The sequence below is a fragment of the Stegodyphus dumicola genome, chromosome 7 (assembly GCF_044657685.1).
Source record: "Stegodyphus dumicola isolate Sdum_Otavi_A_Nest chromosome 7, ASM4465768v1".
In the NCBI taxonomy this organism is placed as follows: Eukaryota; Metazoa; Arthropoda; class Arachnida; order Araneae; family Eresidae; genus Stegodyphus; species Stegodyphus dumicola.
In genome coordinates, this window is record NC_140774.1 from 94876708 (window position 1) to 94896123 (window position 19416).

General features: G+C 32.8%; 1 protein-coding gene across 1 annotated transcript in view; it reads right to left on the reverse strand.

Moving 5' to 3' along the window:
- The window catches only part of LOC118194922 (neurensin-1-like), a 516553-nt gene that overhangs the window by 126055 nt on the left and 371082 nt on the right, over positions 1 to 19416 (reverse strand). The gene's annotated exons all lie outside the window — the stretch shown is intronic.

Below are 19416 nucleotides of genomic sequence, written 5' to 3' on the forward strand. Positions count from 1 at the left end.
ATCGGATTTCAAAAATTGTAAACAAGTAATGAAAGATTTTGCTATTTCAAGTGAAAAAGCTTCGGAAACTAGTTCCCTAGTAAGCCTAAGAATTGCCAAGAGTGACAATATTGAAAAGAAAAGTAAATTTGTTTATATAAAATATAATGAAAGATATTAATCATCTGGGTTTACTTGGAACAAAGATGAAATGGATTTTCAACATCATTGATGTTGTTTGCGGTGAACTATTACCCAATATATGAAACCATCGTGTCTTAAAAGATATCTATCGGACTTCAAAAACTGTAAACAAGTAATGAAAGATTTTGCTATTTCAAGTGAAAAAGCTTCGGAAACTAGTTACCTAGTAAGTCTATAAATTGCCAAGACTGGTAGGCTCACACTATTGGGGAAAGCCTTATATTGACAGCAGCTAAAGCTATCGCTTTAATATTATTCAACGAAAAAGCGACTAATGAACTTAATATTCCTTTACGAAATGGTACAGTAACGTCGACAAATTCATGAAATGGCAAATTCCATAAAAGAGACACTTATTCAAAAAATAAAACACACTGATTATTTCGCATTGCTACTGGATGAAAGTACCGATGTAAAGAACTTTGTTTAATTATTAGCTTACATACGTTAGGATGAAGATAAAGGAATTGCCGAAAAGTGTTTATTTTGTGAATTTCTTCATGATGGAGCAGCTACAAAAGAAATTTTCGAAGTAATTCATAGTTTTATGTCAAAGAATGATATTCCTTGGAATTAGTGCATTGCTGTATATGCAGTGACAATTTTGTGGTATTTAAAGTGTTATGTAGAAAAAATTAAATTAAATTTTAAAATAAACTTTTTAACTTGTCAACTGACTATCTCTTTAAAGCTGACTGCTTGGTGCCGCGACAAAAAAAAAAAAAAAAAAAAAAAAAAACTAACTACTACTAAAAACTACTAAACTTTGTACTTATATAAACAAAACTTTTAAATCTAAAAGACATCAAAGAAAGACATCCTCCCTGGTGTTTTGGTAGAATCACGATTAATTGACAAAACAAAATTCGAAAATGCACTTCCACAACAAAATCTTTAACACGCTATCTCTCACTAAATTAAAACTAATTTATATCTCCAACCTGAAAACACATAAATTTGAATACAAAATCTAGAGATAGCCTTAAACCCTGAACATTTCAAATATCACACAGAACTCTTCAAAACACCGGGGAAAGGTAAAATCTCTCAATTATGAAGTCTACTCTTCAAATCAAAATAAATTCAGCAAACCGATCGTATAGTTACCAACACTAAAATTAATTTTTTTTTCTACTACCGCAATATAATTACCCAGATTCGGTTGATAAACCATGTTTCCGTAAGGATCACATGGGTGACCTACAGTAGACCACAATTAATACACAAAAAAACATACAATAATAAAGATAATAAACACATTTATTGAAAATTCCCACACATTATAACTTAAGATAGCTGGCCAGACTACTTCTACAAAATCTTTTAAAGTTATTCATAGTTTTTTTTTTCAAATCAATCTCATATTTAACATTAATCCATTAAAACAAAATCATAGCGAAACACGTCACAGTTCTTAATCATTTTAAGCAGGAAACCAAGAAGATTAAATTTATTTAAAAAGACTAATTTAGAATCAATCATATTGAACATAGCACTTAAACATTAAAACAAAGATTCACTTCCTCCAATTAGATCAATTGACTTCTGACTATTAAACATTAAATAAAAAATTAACTACCTCAGCTAGAAATTTGGTAAAAATATTCAATTTTTATCTACTTAACATGTCAACTCTTTAGTATTAAACATTTCCAAATTTAAAAGGATTATGCATCAAATAAAACACCAATGAAAATTAAAAAGTCACTCACGAAATCGGCGTACCACCTTTGAGAGACTCAGGGAGCTGCCCGATCTAAATTACAAATCCCGAAACAATAACTTCCAAATCTTCATCGTTGTTTTCCGGAAACTGAGCCTTTTCATAGTTCCAGTTTAAAGTTTTCAAATTTCTCCGTTAAGGAGCACTTTCACTCAATCAACTTCCCGTTTTCGAAGTTCCACTGAAAGAGGTCGTAACTGGAGACAAATGACCAAAGCAGACCTCAGGCGATGACGACTTTCCATATTTCCATCTTTTCTAAAGCAAAATAGATACTCCAGCACGAACGAGCAGTTCAGACTGTTCCACAAATGGGAAAAAGAAATCTCATCGACGAAATTGAAAATAATAGGCCGCAAGAATTGCCGCCGTCAAACATGTTGAGTACCCACACTGCCTCGGACCCTCCGTACCCAGAAATCTCGGAGACAAAAACTTAACTGTATACCGCGGTAGACCACCGAAGAACCGCCGCGTTTTTCCTCCGCACCATCTCAGCACCTCACTGACCGCGGCCGACCCCGTAGGGGCCGCCGTCAAAGTAGCAAACCCCTAAGGCTCCAAAAACCTCTTAAAAGTCTTCTCTAAAAATCGCATTTTTTTTCAAGTCCAAAAAAAGATCTCCTGCCTTCCGTGCAACGGCTTAAGAAACCTCGGTTTAACTCTCCAAGAAACGCCTCAAAATTACTATTGGTTCAAACAACACTAAAATTAAAAATTTAGCCAATCTTAAGGAAACTTGGACTCCCTTTCGCCAACTAGAAGAAAGGTAATAAATCGCCACTGAAATTCTCAGAAATTCAGAACTTTCTACAAGAAGACAGACCCTTTCTTTCCCACGCAACAGAAGAATGTTTCCAACCTATAAATCTGTCAAAATATCGCTGCCCCTTAGAACTATTCGCCTCTGGACGAGAAAAACACGTGTTTTCAATCCCCGCGAAAAAAGGGCAAAATGCAGCTGGACAGTGACCTCTAACCTCCAAAGAAGCCGAATCGTGAGAAACGGAAATACAACCGCGCCCTTTTAACTGTAACACATATTCTGCCAAACTTAAGGGAGCTTTGCCGTAAAGTTTAACAATATTAAATATTATACATTAATTTAAAAATAAGGATAATACAAATTCACAGTAAAATAATACGCAAAAATTATACACAACAAAAATACATAAGAATTTTCCATAACAAAAGAAATTATATTCGTTATGGATGCACATATGATTTTTAAAAGAAAAATATATTTTTAATTATCATTTGTAAAAATCATTTATCATTTTTAACATTTAGAAAAAACAGATAATTTTGTGTTCCTCTAGAAGTTTGATATTGTTTCCAAATCCGGCTCTTTTAAACATTCCGAGGAGGAAAATGATTTCACACTAATTGCTATTGATTTCTCTTCATCAGACAAATCTTCTGTTCTTTAAGTTTAATTCAACTTTTATCACTTATAAGATACCTTTCATGCGTCAACTAATCCCTGCTTCATGCATGCGATTTAAAAAATGCATTATATTTCATTATTAAAAGCTGGTGCTGTCGCCCAAACGGTATAACGATTAGGAGAGCCAGCTGAGGTACCGAAGGGCCCAGGTTCGAATCCCGGAGAAGGCATGGAAGTTTGTAAATGTATAAAGCCTTTGCGGCAGAGACACTCTAAATATATGGCGAGCCAAAGGTCCTCTTGTGTGGTTTTGTGCAAGGGTAGAGAGATAGGTGACCCTCGGCCCTTCCCGGGGTGCTCTCCCTTAAAACTGGGGCGGAAATAGAAGTCCAGCCTCCTTGAGGCTCTGGCCCACACTCTTGCATAAAATTCATGAACAAGACAACAACAGCAGCAATAAAAAGATGATACTGAATTTCTAGAAACAGTAATGAATATTCAGACATGCAGAATCTCGCAGAATTCCACAGAATTAGGGGCAAAATGTTTCATTTTTATTTAATTTGTTAGTCTGAGCTATTATTTGTTTGAAGTAGAAGCTCAGTTAAAAATGAGCATTTGATTAAAAGACTCAACGATTCAATTTCTTTGCCACAACTGAAATTTATTAATAGCGTTTGAATCCAAGAAATGACGTCCAAGCAAATATTCTGATTTCCCAAAGCCAGATTCCTAACAACATACGGTGCCTCGATCTATACGGTGTCCGATGTAAAAATTTATTATTGGAATCAAACTTAGCAATATGAAAAGCAGTCAACAGCTGCAAAAGCTGAAATTCTTTGCTACTACTGATCTAACTAAATGTTGATTAACCTTTTGAGGCCGGGGCTTTGGTAGCAGTAAAAGCTACCAAAGGACGGGAATCTTGAACCGAATGCTTTCCCCCCCCTTTAAAAAATCACCTCATTTTTGCAACAAAGATTCTTGTGTGTAGTTTAATGGATTCTCAGAGGAGTGCATCTATGTCGCAAAAGGAAGACTCTGAAAGAGATAAATGGTTAAAACCCTAGGGACGTCAAATTTGACATTTCATCCCACTTTTCAGCCTGGAAAATGGGGGAAAAAGACATGGCCACTAAAGTGGACAACCCCGTCTTTTCAAAGAGAGGACTCTTTGGCCACTATAATGACCATCCCGTCTTCAAAAGGTTAAATGTATTATTTTTTTGAAAATCGTTAAAAATCTAGAAAAACTATTTTACTAATTAGGAACCAGCGATTATTTCAGACGCTATTATTGATATAAAACAGGAGTCTGAAATTTGAAATTATGAAACTATTAAATTGATGCGGAAATATCCTGAATGAGAAACTGTGCAGATAAACATATAAAATGTCTCAAAAAATAGAGCTCACTATAGGAAAAAGTTTCGTGCTCTGTCTTGCAAAATATATGTTCTAATGGGAAATATTGTTTTTCCATTTTTGGTTTGAAACAAATTCCATTTTGGAGAAATATAAACCCGCTTCGATTCTTCGGTAAACAGAAGTGAGGCAGACCAGAAAAATCTTGTCAGAAATAGATACAAGTTCTGTAGAAAACAGGAAGAATTGACTCAAAGTTCTTTTATTTGCCCAAAATTGAAAATCAAATTTGAGTCTCCTTGTAGACAGTGTAGCAGGCTCAGTGTAATTTTAGCTTTCTCTCAAAACAAATAAACAACTGATTACAAAGTATATGCTAGATCGGAAATTGAAACTTTTGGTACAAAATTTTGAACTAAACTTGATATCGATAAGAATTTCAGTTTTCAGTTGTAAGAATTAATGAAGGGGAATTAAGGATATTCCAAACGAATTTCTTTTAATTTATGTAGGATCTGAATAGAAAAAAAATTTGTGGTAACATAGGTTAGAACAAATTATTACTTCACTTTTTAACGATAACATAATCAGCGTATTATCACATGAAGAATACGTTCCTAATTTCCTTTTTTAATTAACGTTATATTTAAAACAAATGTAATTCCTTTTAAGTAAAAACATTATATTAATCACTCACATACAACTAAAGGCCAACCAAACCATTGGAAATAAAACAACTTAAACGACTAAACTGAGGTATACAAGAAAATCTGCATTAATATTTGAAAATGTAATCATGTGCATTTCAGATTTTTAATGGTCAATCCTGCCATATAGATTTATGAAAAACGTCATTAATTTTTCGATAGGGAAATTTCGATAGGGTATGTTACAGACAACTCAACACTCCATGTACTCTCAACTTCATTCCGTCAGTCATTAACTTTCCCATTTTAAATGCTATATAAAAATCCTATTTAAAATTGATTTTATTGCAAAATACTAATTACAGATAAGCAGAAGAGTAAGACACATACGATGTATTTTAGGTTGCAAAAAAGGAAAAAGGAGATAGTCTCTCACCAAAATACTCCGAATACAATTAACTTCCAAAAGTCCTTTTCTTGTAACTTGTATTTGCGTAATATTTGTTACTATTGTAAACATCACATACGAGCCTGATGACTGAAATATAAGTTAACTGAAAATATGTTAACTGAAAATATGTGAAAATAATTTTAATAACAATAAGAAAAATCTGAAAGCTTTCAGATTTTACATTCCCCCCAAAGGCGGTGTTTTTTTAAAGTTTTGTGTGTTACCTTTATTTATTAAATATCATGTTATTCGCACTTAAACAATAAAATTCAGTTCAACATCAATATCAGAAAAGAATTTTAAAATGAGCATATCTTTAGAATTTCCAATACACAGTCAGTCTTGCGCGCTGGAGATAATTTTTTTTTTGTACAGTGTTGCCATTCCTCGCTTTGAAATCCTTGAGTTTCTTAATCAAAAATTCTTTAATGTATGACAAAATATGAAATAGATAGCAAAACCAAATTCCAAATTAGGGCTTCCAGATGCCCATATTCGCTGAAGGATTACGTTATTCAAAATTTTATGATTCTAGGTACCGTTGTTTTATCACATTGCGAAAAATATACATACATTTAGTAGCTTCTTCATTATTTAAATTACTTTAAATGTAATACAAGGCTGTTATAGTTGGTGGCAACAGTTTGAAAAGTGAATCGACGCTAAGTGCCAAAACGAAATTAATAGCCCTTCTGAGCTAACACCCTTTGAACTAAAAACTAAATATTTTTTTTACGGATGCTGTTTTAATTTAAAACCCGAAAAGTAACTAAACGTAGATAATTATGTTATAAGCAGTTTCATTCCAGTTGTCGCTTGTTGGCATCGTCTTAGATTTTTGTATAAATGAATAGTATTCGTATTTCCTGAAGACTTCGAATAAGAAGTCTCACTTAGAATTAACACTGAATGCTAATTTTACAAAGGGAAATCTTTAGTAGCCAAGGAAACATCGTCAGTCTTCAAGGAATAGAGTTAAATCTTAAGCATTCAAGTCGGATCGCTCGCTATTACACCTAATTTTTCTCTTTGTTCTTGCTTTTATTCATTATTTCGATTCCTTTCTTTCTTATTCGAAGTGCTACCTGCAGTTCTTTCTAGTTTGGAATGGTCTGTATTGGGGTTTAATACAGACCATTCCAAACTAGACATTAAGGAAATTTCTTTTACAAGATTTCTAGGTAACCATTTATACAAAGGGATATATATTTACAAAGTTATATTTACAAAGGGAAATCTTTAGTAGCCAAGGAAACATCGTCAGTCTTCAAGGAATAGAGTTAAATCTTAAGCATTCAAGTCGGATCGCTCGCTATTACACCTAATTTTTCTCTTTGTTCTTGCTTTTATTCATTATTTCGATTCCTTTCTTTCTTATTCGAAGTGCTACCTGCAGTTCTTTCTAGTTTGGAATGGTCTGTATTGGGGTTTAATACAGACCATTCCAAACTAGACATTAAGGAAATTTCTTTTACAAGATTTCTAGGTAACCATTTATTAGCAAGTTTCATCGTAGGATAAACAGCTGATAGCCTGCAAAATCTAAAGTCTGCAGAAGATATTTAATTTCTTACAAAATTCCGTACAAAAAAAAATATGTGTAGATTAATATAAATTTATAATAACTTATACGTTTATATTTAAAAGAATGTGCACAATGTTTTGCAAAATTCGGGTTTCAAGAAAACATAATGTAGCATTCTTAATAAATACTTATCACATTTAAACATTAGAAAAATTTATTAAAATAATTAAATTAGTGTATGTTAGTGAAGAGTGTTAATTCCTTAAATTAAATTGTTCTCTAAATTATCTGCATAGTTTTAATCAGTAGTAGATGAACTACAGTGCAACCATTTCAGAACTGCATTGCAACCATCGCAGACCTGCACTGCAACCATCGCAGAACTGCTTTTCAACCACTGCAGAAATTAAAACAACAAGCATTAAATGCAACTAAATAAATTAAAATATATGTTGGTTAATATAACTGTTGATTTAGTTACAAAGTCGAAGAACAAAAACTAAAATCCTCTTGCGCCCGAGAGTTACAGAACTCAGGTGCAATTTTAATCTCAGCGAAATCGTCCAGAAAAGTTCAAAATTCTAGCATGAAGGAATTAGACTTCTTATATTAATTTTATTTGATGAATATGAATTTTAAATAGTTTTATTGAGACTGGGCTTACAGTTTCATAGAACATTTCTGAATGCTGTTCACGTTAAGAACAGATAAGAAAATATAAATTAGAAAGCATGATTTCAGTTAATTTTTCTTCTAAATGTGAGATATTTGATCATAATGTTTTTCCTTGGTATTTTATTTTCAACGTGAATTCATTCCTAGAAGTTTTGATGGTCAATGGAGGCTGACAGTACAGGCCGTCTGTTTGGATCTCGTGGAAGGCGGGGACGTTTGAACTGTAAGTATCTTTGAGAAACTGGGCTTTACAATTATGTCGATCCGAGTCTTCTTAAAAGTTTGCGGCAGCTGAAGAGCAGTAAGAGATCCTTGGCTTCTATTTTTTGGGTTGCTCTCTGTCAAAACGCGGATGGACTATTGGCAAGTAATCTTCGTTTGCCCTACCTAAATTAAGACTGTTTATATAATTCTTTAATTCTCTTTTTTTCTGTATTTAAAATACTGTAAAAATAGTCTAAAATACAGGAAATACATATTTTTTGTATTTAGGATATGGCTCAAAAACAACGCATTTATTATTTCCATAACACAATACCAAAAATATGTTTCAAGAACTGGTGAATCAAATTTTAGATTATCTGTTGCTAAACTTCACAATATCGTATTTTCGCTAATATTCACAGTGCCTATCCCTTTATTATTCTTAAACAGTTGATTCAAAAATCAAACTGAGGAAGAAGTTGATAGAAACTACATTCCCCAGACTTCTGCTACTTTGCTAACTACTTTGCTCCTGCTATTTCTGCTACTTTGCTAACTACTGCTGCTCCGACTTACAGACATAGATTTTACTGCTATGCTTCTGCTAACGTTTTTCAAAGTGTTTGTTTAGAACCGGCTATTATTTAAAGGACTATATGGGAGGCTTACATGTAGTATTTATAGCACATAAATGTTATTTGTGGTAAAAGAAATCAAAGAATAAAGACCTTCTCCATGATAAATGTCAAAAATCGTATATTTCTAAGGAGAAATATCAATTAATCGATATTGATAAGATTTTATGTCTGGAAAATCTTTACAGCACCTCAAGAAATGCTTTAACGCATGACAATACGTGACAAAGAAAGCTGTCAATTGCAGCTGTGCTTCCCAGTTGCATATTGAAGTGAGTGCTCTTTGATAAAAGTTTGAATGAAATAACAATCTCAGAAAAAGAAAGTCTCTAAGTGAGGCTCCATAACAAGTTCAATTGTTCAGGTAACAACAAAACCGAGATACAGCTTTAAATAACTAATAATGCTGAGATCTTTAAAACAAGGAGAAGTAATTAAAGAAAAAGAAGAAAAAATCTGCGATTAAAAATTCAGATTGCATTTCCTTCGAAATTTACACGTAAATAGATATTAAATCGAAGCAGTTTTATTCTTTTTTAAAAGGGTAAAAAAGCAGTACCTTCTATTCAACGAAAAGCAAAGTTCTACCACTCTAAGAAATTTATTGCAGGAATAAGCGATGCAATGAAGAGGTACATTTTAATACTTAAGTCTATGTTACGTTATTTAAGTCTAACATACTAATATCACAGTTTTAAATAATTTTTCGGTCATAAATCTTTTATAAATAATTGTTTGAGACGTGTAACGTACTATGGTACATGAAAGAAATCAAAAGTCCCTTTCATGTATTAAAATCCATGGTTTAGAAAGTTATAATTTTTTAAACTCTTTAAAGTATAATTTGTACATTTGATATTGAAAATATAGAGTTTTTTTTGCTAGCTAAAACATGCTAAAACAATGTATTTAGCTGAGTGAATGCTGCCTTTGGGAAATGCAATGTTATATATCAAAATAAAAGCAACAACATTTATTAAAATTAATTATTTCTCTTGGGGTTGTTGTAGAATGAGCACTAACACACGAATTCATTCTCACAAAACGTTGGAATCCAAATGATAACCATTAAGCCATTCTATTGAATGTTCTTTTCAGTTCCTTCAGGTGCAACAGGACGAATGGAAGCCGTTTTACGCTTTTTCTGCCAGTTACAGTCTCTTCAGTGGTTTTACCTCATAGAAGACTTAAAACGATTGTATAAATATAAATAATTAATGTTGAGTATACTACAAGTGTAATCATAATTTCATTAAAATAATGTTAGTAAAAAATCCACATATACATTTTATTACATTAAGAAATGCAAACTCGAATAAAAAATATTACTGTCATTCGAAAATGAGAATGGAATATTGTGGACTCAGGAGCCCGCAGAAACTGTTGAAGTTGAAAGTGAAAAGTTGTTTGAAGCGTGAATTTGTGTAAGAAGAAATATTTAATTATTTCTTTAACTTCTAAATGAAAAAGGAAAAAAGATTCCTATTGTCTATCAAAACAAATAATGGAATTAAAGTAACATTGTTCTATACAAAATAGTTAATAGTCAGATTCCCTACTATTAGTATATTATTGCCCATAAGAATGAAGTTTTCTCTAAATTTATCTCATAAAGTATAGTTTACGGCGGCATCCTAAGAAAACCATTTTATAGTGGAATGTTTAGAAAATAGTCTGTTGTTAGTTTTGCTACTCCAAAACCACAAAACTATTATAATCTTAAATGTTAAATTGAAAACTAAAACGTAATAAAAAACTATAATCTCATTATTAACTTGACACCAAAATTATGATATTCAGTCAAACTGTAAGATTTATTTTAGTTAACACGCTATATGACGTTAATTATGTCTTGTATTTCTATTCTTGCCTTAATTCCGTCAGAAATGTAAATTAAGCAGGTTTCAAACTGCGAGCAAACGGGAAAACTAAGAAGAGAGGGTTTGACAATGCTGCATCCGTCCAAGTATAAATTAAGTTGGTTTTACGAATGTCTTTTGGCTTTTGCAACTTAGGAGTACACAGTAGTACAGTTCAGTATTTATGATTAGCGACTGTGCACATTTGGGAGCCGGATTAATGGGTATTAACTCTACTAATTTATTCTGTGCTTATTTGTTCACTTTCCAAACCTTGAGAGAGCGGTGATTAAACTATTGCATTTTTAGTCATATATATATATATATATATATATATATATATACAAGTCGTAAAGCAAATAAACTTTTAGTTTGCTTTAATTCTTGTTGCATTAATTGGTATTCAAGAATTTACTAATGCTCAAGACTTTCAAGTTAATAGCAAGGACAGTAAATCGCATTTGTTAGCCACGTTTAAACTTATATTGTGCAGAAAAAATTTTTTGTGTGATAAACTTGCTAAATTTATGAAGATAGCACACAGATAAAACTCAACTAAAATTTATTTCTACTACTTGTAAACCACAATTAAAACACGAAATTAACAAAAAATGCCCATCGCTACTTTCAAGCTTTGGAATTAACACAAAATGCTGAAATTCGCAAATGCGAAATTTACAGAGGTTCGGTTCCTATATAATTCTACTCTGCCATACATTAAATTGTTTGATTAAATCACTTACTAATTTTCACCAGCATAGCAGTTACCTAATCTGCGGTCTCAATAATTCAATCAACGCATTGTAAATTGAGCTGTAGAGTTACCAATTCATGTTCTCCGAATGCTAGCTTTGCTCGCTATTTAAGATTAACATAATTTGCATTCTGGTGATGGCTGAAGAAAATCAGAAAGGACAGAAGAGAATTGACATAAAAAATTAGTTAATTAAATAAACCTTAGAAACTACACTGTTGTGTTTTAGTCTAATGAGTTAGTTATAAGTCAAAAAAGCGATATATGTTTCTTTTGAAAGTTGAGCAAAATTAATGTCTGACTAAGAAATAGTCCTAACCTGTCGCTAAAACGGCTGCGTGCTGCAGCTTTAATACTTGAATTTAATGCATTTTTTTCCCAAAAGAAAAAATCTTTCAGAATCTAATAAAGATAAAGCTTTACAGAAACAGAGCATATCTAACTTAAAAAGCAATAAAAATAATTTTATCTCAATTATTTTATTTTATTTTGTTTATTTGTTGTTCTTCGCCAGTAGCCCAGTCGTCAATCCTTCAGCACCAGCACTCCCTTTCGCCGCGTTAGTAACCGCGCGGGACAATTTTCGCCTCAAAGTTTCATTTTCCACATTTCATGTTGAGTATAATGAACGAATACAGTTTATTGCTTCGATTGAAAGCAGAAAATCTAATTTTGCATGAGATTAATTTAATATATTTAACTTTAAGTGTACTTAAAAACATATGGCTTAATTTAAGGTCTTGTATATCATTGATATTCAAAATAAAACTATAAAATGTATAAATAAACATTTTTTAATTACATTCACAGTCAAATTTTAATTAAAAAAATAAATTCCGTTGATTTTATTATTTGATCTAATAAAATTACTCCATTTATTTTTTTAATTATATTATAATGCAATTTATGATTTCATCCCTTTCAAAATTTAGTACAGTAACACAATTTATCATTTCATCCCTATCAAAATTCAGTAACATAATAACTGAAAAACATACCTTTAATTATTCAAAATCTTTACTTTTGAAACAATCTTAGCATAAGATATTTACATGTTTCTTACAAATTAATTTCTCAACAAGATATAAATGTTTTTCAATTGTCTTTTCTTGGACAAATATCACATCGTCCGCAGCTTCTCTATTGAAAATTTTTTTGGTTCATTATTTACATCTACTCCGGCCAACCTCTTCACTCCAACATTTAGTGCAATGGGTAGAGATGTGATATTTGATCGAATTATTGCATGTTCTTTTACAAGAGTTAATGGTAATTCTTTCAAGAAATCCCTTCGTTTCATATTACTATGCTCATGGTTAGAGTTGTGGATTATGAATGCATTAATCCCGGCAATATTCATTAGTCCAAGAAATATTGTAAGTGGCCAACGTCGGCATCTTCTTGAAACTGAATATATTCCACATAATTCGCCTACATTGTCAACACCACCTTTAGTCATATTGTAGAACATTATCATTTCGGGTTTGTTCTGTTCGCCTGATTCTGGATCAATTTTGCTGTCATCATGCATGGATGACAATATGAGGACCGATGCAATTTTTTGGGAACATATGATGTTAAAGTAAGTTCCTTGTTTTTGAAGCCAAATAGTGAAGAGTGTACATGTCCATTGTTACGTTACTACATGTTCCTTTTATCGAGGAAATGATTCTTTTGAAACATCAGATGCCGTATTTGATTGCCTGTAAGGTCCGGCATAAATTTCCAAGTTATAAGTGTAAAACGTGCTAGAATCGCATAAAGCAAAACTTTTAATACCATACTTGGCTGGCTTATTTCTCATGTATTTTCTGAATTGACACCTTCCTCTAAATGCTTCAAGTTTTTCATCAACTGTGCAATATTCGGAGAGAGAATACAGTTTCTGTATGTTCTTCAAGAATTTTTCAAAAATGTCTCTAATAGATGCGAGTCTATCAGTTTCTTTTCTTTGTGATCGTGAATTTATATTATCAAATCTAATGCATCTCAAAAGGAAATGGAAACAATTGAGTGTCATTGGATTTCGAAAAATACTAACTCCAAAACCATCAGTAGACCACAAATCTTTTGTGTTCAGGTGCGCTGCTTTCAAAACACCAGAATAGTATAATAGTTCAAACAAAGCTTTCAGTTCAGCTACATTTGTTTCAAGAGCATCTCTTTCTCTGGAAAATTTACTTTATATTGTTGAAATATAAATATTAGTATAGTTGATCAAATTTCTTAGAATATCATCATCCAAAATTTGAAGTAAACAATCAACTGGAGTTTTTTTTTATTTCGATATTGTTTTTTACACCAGCTAAATGGGTTACAATGTTTTTCGACGGATTCCGAACATTTTTGAAAAGCAATATTTCAGACCATTTTGTTCCGTCTTTTCCCACATAGAAATCTTCCGATGAGACAAAAGACGTGGTACATAAATCATCTACATCATGTTCTTGTTCAGAATCTGTATTGTGATCATTTTCTGATATATTATCGTGCTCTGATTCAGAATCCTCTATTTCACTATCTATTTTTCAAAAATGTCTCTAATAGATGCGAGTCTATCAGTTTCTTTTCTTTGTGATCGTGAATTTATATTATCAAATCTAATGCATCTCAAAAGGAAATGGAAACAATTGAGTGTCATTGGATTTCGAAAAATACTAACTCCAAAACCATCAGTAGACCACAAGTCTTTTGTTTCAACACTCGCGAGCACAGCCCGCAGTCTCTCTTGTTCACGTTCGTACGACTGAAGTAGTGAATACAAGTAGAACATTCCATTCTGGGCGGTTTTGCTACCGTCCCACAGCTCTTTATTTGTAAATAATCTAGTCATTCAGACATCGTGGGAAAAATTCCTTTCAACCACGCCTTTATGAACTCAACCTTGAAAAGTAACGGCAATACCAGAACAGTCACGTACAGAATTTCTTCTTTCTTTTAGGGCCCACCAGCGGCCGAGCGGTAAAGTAGCTGAACACTGGTAGTTCGGTCCGAGGTTCGAATCCCGCGAACGGGCTGGCTGCATGGGCGTTTTCGTGGTTTTCCCCATGTGTAACGTGTATACGAGCCAGTTTCCCTTAGAAAGTCCTTCACGAAGGCATCCCTACTCTTAGGCAGATAGCCCTCGAGGCTTTGCCATAATCACACACACACACACACACTTCTTTCCTTAGTAAAACTATAGGAGTGGGATGGGAAATGTCCCGTCGCGGGTGCTGACAGGTTAAAACTCACTTAATGTTGGCTGTTCTACCCGGGTTCGATCTCTCGCCAACAGGCTAGCTGCTTGGTTACTTTTCATCATTTTCCCTATCTGTAGCGTGAATACGTGCCAGCTGCCCTTAGAAAGTGCTCCATGAAGGTAATCTTTCCCCACGACAAATAGCCATTGTGTGCTTTGCCATAGTCAAATCAGCTAACCTAACATTTATTTATTTGTTTTAACCGAGTAAAATGCTAGAAACACACAAAGCATAATTGCCAGTCATCATCTTTTACTTTGGCTATAAACTTGCACTATATATTAAAACTGTGCTAAGCTATTAATACTTCCTATCTCTAAACACAAGCTCTAAAATTTACAGTAATTCCGAATTTACGTGACGAATAAAAGGCTAAGCGACAAATATTTAATAACTGGATTACAATAATTTTAAACTGGATTAATAGTCAATTTCAAAAACTAAGCAGCATTTCCTTCCACAGAGTTTCAAATGTCAACGGAAACTAAGTTTTACAGCAATTATAATCAACTAGAACCCTAAACTAATAACAGATTCCCGTCTTGTTTCGCACTGGGTACGTCAATAACATTAGAAATGGTAACACCTAGAAATATTACAATCATAGAAATAACTGAAATTCTTAAAGCAACCACACAGCAATCGATATTCATGACGTGAACATTTTGAAAGTTTTTCTTCTTATTTACAATTTGTTACGTTTAATAATAGCGTGATAGACGTAGACTAGCCTTTCCTTCAATTTCAGAAATTACGTTCATTGTAATTTTGTAAATGCGGGTTTGGTTAATTTATAGTTGCCAGATAATATTGACATATCTAGATAAATTCTTGAATAACGAATGAAAATTTAGAATAATTTTGAAAGCGTATGTACATTATTTTGTTTTTGTGTAAAAGTTTTTTATATTATTCCGGGAAAATCAGTTAAAAACTATGAGTGAAACTGTCTAGGAGAATTTGGAAATTGAGACAAGTTTGAAAAGGGCAGAATTCCAATCAATAGTTTAATTGATATTCTGAAAGGTTTGCATTAAAAAAATAGTAATAACAGTATTTCCATTTACCTGAAACATTAAAGAATGCATTTTCGTAACTTTCAGAATTAGATTTTGAGCATTGTTCCCCTCTAGTAAAATCTTTTTTCTAAATTTTCGATATTTAAAAAATTTTTATTTTTTTACTAAACAGTTGCAATTTTAAAATGTTTCAACAGTTGCGTAGGTTTTTATATTAGTTTACTTTAAAAATATTAAGAATATCCAGCATCTTTACAGAGTGATTCAGAACTTATGGGACAACGTTAAGCAGGGAGAGGGTAAAAGCACTCTACAAAAAACTTTGTTGCATTGGAATGTACCAGCCTAAATCACTGACGAACATGGAAAATGGATATGAATGGAAACACAAGATGTTTTATTAGAGCCTCGTTAAATGCTTCAAAGCTGTGTCCACCAACAGTAATAGTACATGCTCGGTAGCATCAATGGACTGACTTGTATTGTAACCAGTAGAGGACAATAATCGGCTTTCTACTTGTTAACATTATGCATTTGTGGGAACATGCCATTTCCAACGTGTTCATTCTTGTTATGAATGAAGAAGAGACATACATGTACCTAATACATGTGGCTTAAAAATGGCCATAGCAACGCAGCGCTATAAAAATTTATGACCACTTTTCCAGTAGATGAATGCTGGATCAGAAAATGTTTGAGTGATTAACACAGCCAAATTTGTGAGACTGATTCTTTTGATATCTATGACGTCTAGATTGACGAATTTATTATGGGAGCTATTCCAGACTCAACTATAACTGTTGCATATAGGTGACTCAATATACCGCTTTGAAGAATGTTAAATAAAGAACTATTGCACCCATTCCATTTTCAAAAAATTTTAAGCTTTGAAAATTGAATATTATGTTCTGTGCTTGGGATTCTGTCAATGGTTTCTGCGGCCAGACTTCCCAGCTCATGTTATAATCACAGATTAGGCGAGTTTTACACTCGACAGTACTTTCAGTGTGCACATTTATCATGTGTGGCAAGTTCAAACTACACGTCCGCATTAATTCCCTGGATTCTATATGAATATGTAGATAAATATTGTAAAAAACTCCTTGATTGGTTTTCTATCTACTACTAATTCGACTCGATGGCAGATGCATCGCATTTTTTTGGAAGAAGTTTTACCAGAACTATTTCACGATGTTCTGACTGCCGTTGGTAATGTAATGTGGTTTCAGCATGATGAGGCGCTGATGTTCAAAATTACCTGAATGCGACATTAGAGCGCCAGGGGATTTGCTATGGTTGACCAATCTGTTAGCCATCCCGAATGATAAGTTAATCGAGGCACGATTACTTCTCATTCTGACATGTGAAGGCCTTCTTTTCCGAGAATCCAATTAACTTTTCTGAGGACCTCGTTCTTCGAATATCCGTTGGAACTGCACTTGATCGTGAAATACCTGACGCTTTATATAATACTTCAATTACCCACTGACACTGACAACCATATATTATTAGCGGTAGACACAAGTTTAATTTGTTATTGTATCCATTACTGTACAAAAGTATTTATCAACGATGCTGTAAGCAAATAATTTATGTTTTCTTTCAAATGTCAAGCAAACAATTCATGTTTCTTTTCAAATGTTCTATCTTATGCTCATGCCTCAACGCGTCACTTACGCTTTTACATTCAGACACAAAATAATGTTTGTTGTATTATGTACTGTCTGTCATTTCTTAAAGTATGTCCCATGAGTTTTGAATCACTCTGTAAGGGAGTATGTCCTGTAGTTAAAACACTGAAGCTAAATTGCTACAGAAAAATTAAAAATTTATATGAAATATATTTTTGCTAAAGAAGTAATATATTTTGACTAGAATTTATTTGATAAATCAATAACAAAGCATAATTTAGTATTTTGTCTTGTATGCATATGTAGTTACCCAGAGTGCAAAGAGTGAGCTACGCAACTCTTTTATTTCGAAATGGACGTTCACAAATTTTATTATTAGGTCTATTTGCAATACGCAAACATGCACGACCACAAAGGGATCAACTTCATCAATTATACCCAAACATCCTAGTAGAAATTTAGAGAATATATATGTAGCTCTGAAACAAAGTTAGAAAAAAGAAATTTACTCTTTACAAAGATGCAGGTCATTCAGTTCATGCGAACCGATATCTCAAAACGCAATAACGCGTAGTATTTACCAGATATATGTTATTGGGTATAAATTGAGTACAGACGAATTTCTAACATTATTGATGATATTTTTATTACGAGGGCTGAATTGCTTGTTGTTTGAAACTGGTCATACGCACTGAAGCTCCTATGCCTCGGTCATTGTCTGAGTATTCGGTTTGAGAAAAGGAGAGTCGGAGAAGGAAATCCCTTCAGTCTCCTAATACCTTTTAGCAAGTCAATTTGAGAGCATTACGAACCAATTTAAAACATAGCACTTGAAGTGCGGGACAAACTTCTGATGATGCGCTATTCCTTCTATCAGAACTAAAAGATAATAATATCGAAGAATCTATTCGTCGTGTCAGCAGTGCCTTTAAAGTGTTATGTAGAGATTTTGGTTTCAGGGTTAATTATAAATATTACGAAATTCCTTTATCAGAAATTCGAGAAATAGAGGTAGGAATGCAGAAAATAGTAAAAGTTAAACAATAAGATTGTAAATGAGAAATCTTTTCGCCTTCTGCAGGTTTGGAATTTGTTTCGTTGTAGGAGGTAATGGATACAGCAGCTTTGAAAAAAAATGCCTGACTTGAGGCATGGCGTTATTTATTGGAAAAAAGGAAATAAAAATATAAAGGAAAAAAAAAAGAGTAGACAAACATCAACTAGAATTCTTTTTTTTTTTTTTATTGACAGATGTTTTGCCTGCTCGGAGACTTCCCATGGCGAATAAGTTGAGGAAAAAATATTTATATAAGTGTAATTAATGTAAATATATAAAAATATTATACAAAATATAAATATAATTATATATATACATGTGTGTGTGTATATCTAAATATATCGCCTTTTAGGCGATGCAGGAAAACAGGTGAGGCGCCTAATTTTAATAACTAAGTGGCAAAAAATCAGGGAAAAAAAAAGGTTGTCGTTTGAAAAAGGTTGTGGAAAACTGAGATGGATCAATTAAGTTCATGTGAGGTGTGGTTGCATCAGAAGATAGCTTTTAATTAATAATTAGGTCAGGAGTTAAATAGAAAAGATACTGCCGATAAAGAGCCTTTTGATTTCAGTGCGATAAGGAGTTTATCCACAATGAAGAACAAGAAAAAAATTGAATCATAATTGGTAGAAGAGCATTTGACAACAGAAGAAAGCTATGAGGGTAATGCGCCTATTGTTTGTGAGCATGTGTGAGAAAAAGAAAAAATATTGAAAACTTATCGGCCACGTGCAAAATAATATCTGCAATTAGTGATTTAGAGTACGATGAAAAGAGAAAGTCGTGATCATATAAATCCCCTTGAGCAGAAAATGCGACGTTCTGTGTAAAGTACTCATCGCGATGTATGTAACACCGAATTTATTACTCCAATTTAGATGGTCAACGGAAACTCTTTCCGAGACTATTCTTTAATGAGTGAAGGGAATAAAAATGTGCGTGAGCATTCAGATTCCAGATTTATCAGCTTTCGACTGATCATGTGCGATGATCCGGGCGTTCTGTTCTTGTTTATGACGTATTATAAAGAGAATCTTCAGGACTGATAATTAACTA